Raw genomic sequence first — 7890 nt, forward strand, 5'->3', positions numbered from 1 at the left:
GGTTTGCGGTAAAAACATCGAATTCCTTTGAGGCCCTAACTAGGCACGGTGATTTCGGAGATAATATTACACCACAAGTGAATCACAATTAGCAGATTAGTAATAGAAAGTCAAGCGCTCCCATTCAAGAGATATCAATGAAATCAACAGAAAGGTTAGGGTTTCAACCAGTGGCAAAATTCAATAAGAATAATAGAGAGAGATCTAAATTGGAAACAAACCAAGGCAACACACTCCAGTTCATAGTGGCGCATATTAAGGCAAGTAAGCCTCAGTGTTTTTCTCAAAAAAGAGATGATTTCCCCAAATTAGGTAACACCTCTATTGGAAAAGGCTTTTACCCTAATATCATTTACTCCACTGAAAGCTTAGACAAACAAATCTTTTTCTTTAACCAAACTAAATATGCAGGCCAAAATAGATTACCTCTATATTCCCAGTAGATAGGATTTCTATTTGAACCCGTTGTGAGATCCCTCAATTTGTGTAGAGCAAATCTTCGAAAGAGTGAAAATTCCAATCCCAAAACTCCCCATAAACCTTCTAATTCATATATCCCCCCCCCCCCCCCCCCCCCAATCGTAGGATTGGTAGCACCATGTCTCCTACTCATCCCCCTAATCAACCCACGACTCTTTGGCCCTTGAAAAATAAACCTGAATAACAAATCTTGATTATTAGCAATCAAGATAGCGAAGATTGTTGGTAGGAATGTAAGAATGTTGGTATTTTGCGTTTCAGAATGGGCCAAGACAAGAGATGATCAATCTTATTAACTGGTTAAAGGATTTCTGCAAAAATCAGGTAAGTATATATCACCATTCAAATAGATTGTTATATATACATTGTAGTGATGAATGTGTTAAAAAAAAGATTTCCTCTTTGTCTCTGATTGTTATTTTAAAGGATATGTTGTTAAATTCTTTGAATGGATTCCAGATTGTAAGGAAGAGACAGATAAACTTCTTTATACCATCATGGATCTCCATTCAATCACTCCCTCCTAAACTTATGCATGTAGAGATTCTTAGGAAAATTGGATTTTCAAATGGGAATTTGATAGGAATGGATGCCTCTTATAAATATTGCAATAATGTTAAATTTTTTATCAACATTAAAAATAAAAATCAGGAATTCAATTATATTAAGTCAATTTCAAATAACTCCATCTATAAATTGAAACATTATAGATTTGAAGGCAAAATCTCAGAAATAGTCAGATTAAATAATGAGAGAAAGATCTCATTTAAAACTTTTCAACCTACATCCAATCTTAAAGATACCTTCCCTATGATTTACATTAGAAATAAAAAAGAAAGCTAGGGGAAGAGCATAAATGTGATAGATCCTATGGTGCTGAGTAAGGTTACACAAGAAAAATTAGTAGCAGAAATGGAGGATGGAGAAATCAGATCAGAAAAAACAAAAACCACAACTGTAACTACAAGGATTAGTAAAAGTCTCATACATATCTCCAAGGAAGATCAAAAGAGAGAATAGAAACAATTCAAGATTCAAAAGAAAAAGATTATCAAAGCAAAGAAAAGGAAAAGGTTTTAAATCCAAATAACAATAAAGAAATCACTTAATTGTTAGATCTGGGAAAGTTTAAAGAAGCTCATCTATAGATGAATCTAGATCTTATCTATGAAGATCAAAACTCCAAAGAAATGAATAGTACAATAGAAGGAATTACATAATATAATATGGCAAGGATAGTTAACAACAGTAGAAGACTAAATAAAAAACAAATGAAAACACAAAATTCTAAGAACATAGGAGCAATAAGATGGAAAGAAAAATTGTTAGAAAAGGACTCAAGGTCTTAGGAGAAAAAACTCCTAGTGGATAGCAATAAGACTCTTGAAGAAATAGAAAACAAAAGTATTTTCTCTGACGATTCTCCAAAGCGAAGAAATGTTGAATGCATTCAAAAAAAAAATGGAAACTCCACTGTAAAAGATGGAAGAGTCAATGAAGGAGAGCATAGACTCCAAAAAAGAGGAATTAAAATGATGTACCAAATTTTGGCAGACACCAACCACAATACAAGAATCTCCTTTTTATAAAATGAGTGAAGACAATGCAAGGGAGAAGGATTAAAGTAAGATAAAAGGAATTATTAGACAAGATTTTCAAGTCTTCCTGGATAAGGATTTATCAAAGAATGATGATATGGAAATGGTAATTTCATGTGAGGTAGAGAAAGAGGATTTGGAAATATTAACTAAGGAATTGATCCAAGTTTTTAACTTCAACAATATTGATAAAAGTAGTGAATCACAGAAAGATGATTTAATATAGCAAGTTTTGAAAATAGGTGGAGATAATTACACCTCTGAAGATTTGAGAAGAGATATGCTAAGCATTGAGGAGGAAGATTAAAGAAATAAAGGTCTATAGACAATCGAATCTAGAACAATAACAGTACAAGGAGATGGTATTGATTTGAGTTGTACATGGAAGTCACCAAATTTAGTAGATTTGTTATATATATATAAAATTAGATAAGTCTTGCAAAACAGATAATGAAAGAATTAGTGAATGAAGAAAAAATTGAGAATGAAGAAATTATACAATCTGAAAGTGCTTTAAATGCTCAAGAGAACATAGAACATCTTGGTATTTTGATGAATAAAGAAGGGATAAATATCCCTAAATATGGCAAATTGAAAACTAAAAGAGGAAGGAAGTCTCTTAAAGAACTTAGAGAAGTAGATGAGTAGGCAAAAGAATAGCAAAAGATCAATGAGTTACTTAATACAGGGAAGGGGAAGAGCGTTCCCAAGGCAGCATGAAGATCAATACCTAGAATGCTAGGGGCTTGAATGCACCTAGCAAGAAACAATTACTAAAACATAATTTAAAACAATTTGATTATGAAATTATTATGTTATAAGAAACAAACTAAATAAGGAAGAAGGATCTAAGCTAGAAAATAAATTAGGTAGCTGGAACATTAAATTACACGAATCTAAAGAGCCTCAGGGGGATTAGGAATGATTTGGAATCCTAGGAAAGTAACTCTAAATATACTAAAATCAGACTATTCGTGGATGAGCAACAAAATTAAAAGCATAAAGACTAACCTGCAGCTAATTCTAATAAAAATATATGGCCTGATAAATAGCATAGATAAAAAACTACTATGGGAAGAAATAAGTCTATTTATTAATAATCACAACAATGAACTCATTCTTATAGGTGGAGATTTTAATACTATCATGAATATAGATGAAAAATTTGGAGACATGCAGCAAATTTCCCAAGCATCTTTGGAATTTAAAAAATGGACAGACCTTAACAACCTTTTTGATATTCCTATTAATAATGGTAAGTTCACATGGAATAATAGAAGGAAAGACTTCTCCTTTATAGCTGAGAAACTGGACAAGTTCTTTCTCAAAGGAGAAGTAAGTGGACTAGACTTAGATATTTGAGCCTCAATCCTACCTATAGCAGGATTAGACCACTATCTTATTAGGATTGAATTTTTGGAACCTTCTAAACCTATAAGAAACCCCTTTAAAAGTGAAAAAATGTGGCTTTTAGACAAAAAAAATTATGAAACTCGTTAGAGAATGGTGGAATCAAGGCAATTTTAAAGGTTTCAAAATGTATATATTTGTCTCTAAGATGAAAAAGATTAAAGAAAATACACTTAAGCAATAAAGAACATTTCAACAATATATTTAAAGAAAAATTAGACATCGAAGAAAGATTTAAATAATTAAACACAAAAGTAATTAAAGAAGGTATGGATAATGAGAACTTCCTACTAGAAAAAGAACTCCTCGCCAGACAAGAAAACATCCTAGCAAAGGAACGAGTCTTTTGGAGACAAAAATCAAGAGAAAAATGGCTAGAAGAGGGAGATCGTAATACAATTTTTTTTCATAATAGCACTTTATATATTAGAGCTAAAAGAAAAATTATTAAAATTAAAGACTTATCAAGATCTATCATTGAAAGCCTTGACAACATATCAAAGATTTTGGTAGATCATTTCAATAATTTACTAAACAATTTCAAGAGTTTGAATATGACAGCTCAAGCAAAAATGTTTGAAGTTATTCCAAAAGTAATTTCTATAGAAGATAATAAAGCATTAAACTCTCCTATATCTTTGGAAGAAGTCAGATCTGTGTTATTCAACATGAACCTTGATAGTTCTCCAGGTCCAAACAAATTCCAGGCTTTCTTCTTCCAAAAATGTTGGAATATTATCACAATTGATCTTTGGAAAGCCATTGAAGCGTCAAGAAATGGTGGGTAACTACTATTAGAAATTAATACTACCTTTCTTACTTTAATTCCCAAAAAAAATTATCCTAAAAAAATCAGGATATTTTAGACCTATAGCTCTTTGCAACACCATTTATAAAATCATATCTAAAATCCTAGTGAACTGAATGAAAGCGTTTCTCCCTAAGCTTATTTCAGAAGAACAAATGGATTTTGTACTAGGAAGATCGATTCTAGATGGGATACTAATTATAAAAGAAACATTACACTCTGCTAATAAAAATAAAATGGCAAGCATGTTCATGAAACTAGATATTCATAAAGCATATGATATGGTTGACTAGAGGTTTTTATGCAAAACCTTAGAAGCATTTGAATTCTCTCACCAATGGATTAATCTTATTTATCAATGAATTTGAACAACTAAAATCTTCATTCTTATTAATGGGATCCTTAAAGGTTTCTTTAACACATCAAGAGGTATAAGACAAGGAGATCCCCTATCGCCTTTCCTATACATTATCATGGCAGAAGCCTTTGGTAGGACAATTACCATAGCACACTCTGAAGGCAAAATTAGGGATATTACTATAATCAAAAATGTCTCTAATATAACCCACCAACAATATGCAGATGATACCATTTTACCGGGAGAAAGTACAATAAAAGAGGCCCTAAACATTAAGACAACCATTCAACAATATAAGGAAGCTTCAGGTCAAAGAGTGAATGCTACAAAATTGGAAATATTCTTCATTAACACCAAACCTGAAATAATAAAATAGATTTGTAATATTATGGGATATAAAAGGGGCACATTCCCCTATAAATACTTAAGAATAGAGTTAGAAAAAGGCAGTAAAACTAACAAGGGATGGCACAATATCTTTGATAGGATGGATAAAAGGATAGGAGGCTAGAAAGATAAATGACTTATAAAAATAGGTAAAGTTACTAAGATCAAAGCAATTTTACCTGCCCTCCTAACATAGCCCCTTTCTTGCTTACCTCTATCTAAAAGTATCAATAAGAAGCTTGAAGCAAAACTCAGAAGCTTCCTTTGGAATGACACTGACGAGCATAAAAAATTGGTTCTTATAAAATGGGAAAAATTATGTAAACCAAAGGAAGTAGGAGGCCTAGGTTTCAAAGACTTAAGTTGGCAAAATGAAGCTTTAGGGGCTAAACTAACATGGCAACTTTTTCTTGAAGGAGATCAAAATTATTTATAACAAATACCTTAGTGTAGCCAATCCCTACTCCTTGTTTAGAATGAGGATCCTTCCTAAAGGATTCAAAAGCTAGAATTTTATAGTTAAAAGCAGAGCCCTTATTAGTAAATATCTCACATAGGATGTTGGTAATGGTGATGAAGCTCTCTTCTAGGATGATTTATGGGATGGTCACCCCCCAGTTGACAGCATGGGGATTCCAGCCATCCTTAAAGTGTAATTAGTCAAACTCTAGGGGTGTAAGGTTAGCAATTATAAAACTAAAAAAGATAATAATGATAGTATAAGTTGGGAATGGAAATCTCTGGACAATATTGACTTAGAACCAGTAGCAAAAAGGTTTACGAAAAAATATCCATAAGAGGAAATAAAGTAGTTAGAGAGAAATGACAAACTCATATGGGTAACATCAAAAGATGGCAGGTATAACATTAAAAATGGATATAGAGTAATCACCCAATCCCAAAGGTGGGAAGAAGTGAATACCCCCCTTAAACTCTATTGGGATTCATCATGTTTACCAAAGGCATGCTTTTTTTTGTGGATTGTCTCCCAAAAGAGGATTTAAACAATTGATAGACTTAGGAAGATGGGCATTGAGGGACCATCAAGATGTGTTCTATGTAAGCAAGACAGTGAAAATTCTAATCATCTTTTATATACATGTCCATGTACATAATCCTATTGGAATTGGCTCAAACAAATGTTGGGCTGGACAACTCCTTTGCCAAAATCGTTGGATGATCTCCTTAGGGGCTAGCCAACTGATAGTAGTAATTATATATATAGGAAACTATGGAATATTTGCCCATCTATCTTTATTTGGGAAGTTTGGATAGAAAGGAACGAAAGAATGTTCCATGATCAGGCTATGTCTATAGGTGAGATTATTAATAAAATTGAGGCATGTATTGGTGAAACCTTAAACTCTCACCTTAGGAAAACTTAGAAAGAGGAAGGATCATTTTCAGAATGGGATGGTCTAATGAAAAAGAGTTGGAAAAACCTAATTAATCCCCCACTTATGTATAAAAAAAAGAATAAAGAGGCAAGGGGAAAATGTAGATGGATTCCACCACCCGTTGGTTGGACCAAACTAAATTTTGATGGAGCCTCAAGAGGCAATCTTGGTATCGTAGGAATAGGATGCATCATTAATAATGATTCTAGCAATTTGATAGCGAAAAGGGCTAAATTTATAGGATCAACCACTAACAATCTCATTGAACTAGAAGCCCTTCAAGAAGGTCTACATATGCGCTTAAATCTTAGTATCTCAAAACTCGTTATTGAAGGAGATTCACAGATTGTCTTAAATGCCATTAGAAAAAGGGGGACACCAAATTGGGTTTTAAATTTGAAACTAGAAGAAGTGTTTAATCTCCTTGATCTCTTCGAAGATTTTTAGATTCTACATATATCCCAGGAAGGTAATAAAGAGGCAGATTAGCTAGCAAATAAGGGTGCTAACGGTGAAAATATCTTAATCTATAATTAGAAGTAATTTAACCAAAAAATAAATAGACATCTTAATCAAGCTAAATAATGTAAATCTCATTCTTATTAGCAGAATTAGCTTTGACTTTATGCTAAAGATAAATCCAAATAGTTAAACAAAGCATTGGATAGTCAACAGGTCTTGAGAAATCTTTTTTAATAAGAAACAAGGTAGAAGAGTATACCATCAAATATAAACATCAAGTGAGAAATATCTAAACTAATTTTAGATTTAGTAAACAAAGGGTCAAGAAGTAGAAGTGATAATTTCTGCAACAATAGATGTTAAACAATATTGGCAAATAATTCCAAACAAATCAAAGGGAAAAATGAAATTATGTTTTATCGTTCCCCATTTGACCTTGATCAAGTACTATCATCATGAGCTGATATGCATCATCTCAAAAAGGGTAGAAGCATCTTTATTAAGGAAGCAAATCCTCGGTCTGACAAAAGATAGGAACTTGTAAATTATAATGGAGAACACTATCTTTAAAAACCATGTCAGATCACTTAATACTTAGAAGTATAGAGTACTTTTAAACATTAGAAAGTATGGAAATTACAGACTTGTTTATTTATATAGTTTTATAAGCTGACTTCTAACCTTATGTGGAAATTAGTAGTGTTGTGGATGCAACTTCCAGCCTAATCTTGAAATCTAGAAAGCAAAAATGCAGCTATGGGGTAGAGTTTCCTTGTTTGTCATATTCTCAAAAGCGTATTTTGATTAAAATACTTGTATGTAAATTAAACAAGATGATGTAAACTGGGGTATGCCCCTTTTTAATCTGTATAATATAGGACTTCAGTCCTGGGCAAGGCTGGAGGTTTTCTTACTCCGTTCTTTCCTACCAATGCCCATTTGAATGGAGAATCTATGTAAAAAAAATTTAATTTATTAAATTATAATACA

This window comes from Cupressus sempervirens, chromosome 11 (genome assembly GCF_028749045.1).
Source record: "Cupressus sempervirens isolate cs-2001-9-10 chromosome 11, ASM2874904v1, whole genome shotgun sequence".
NCBI lineage: Eukaryota > Viridiplantae > Streptophyta > Pinopsida > Cupressales > Cupressaceae > Cupressus > Cupressus sempervirens.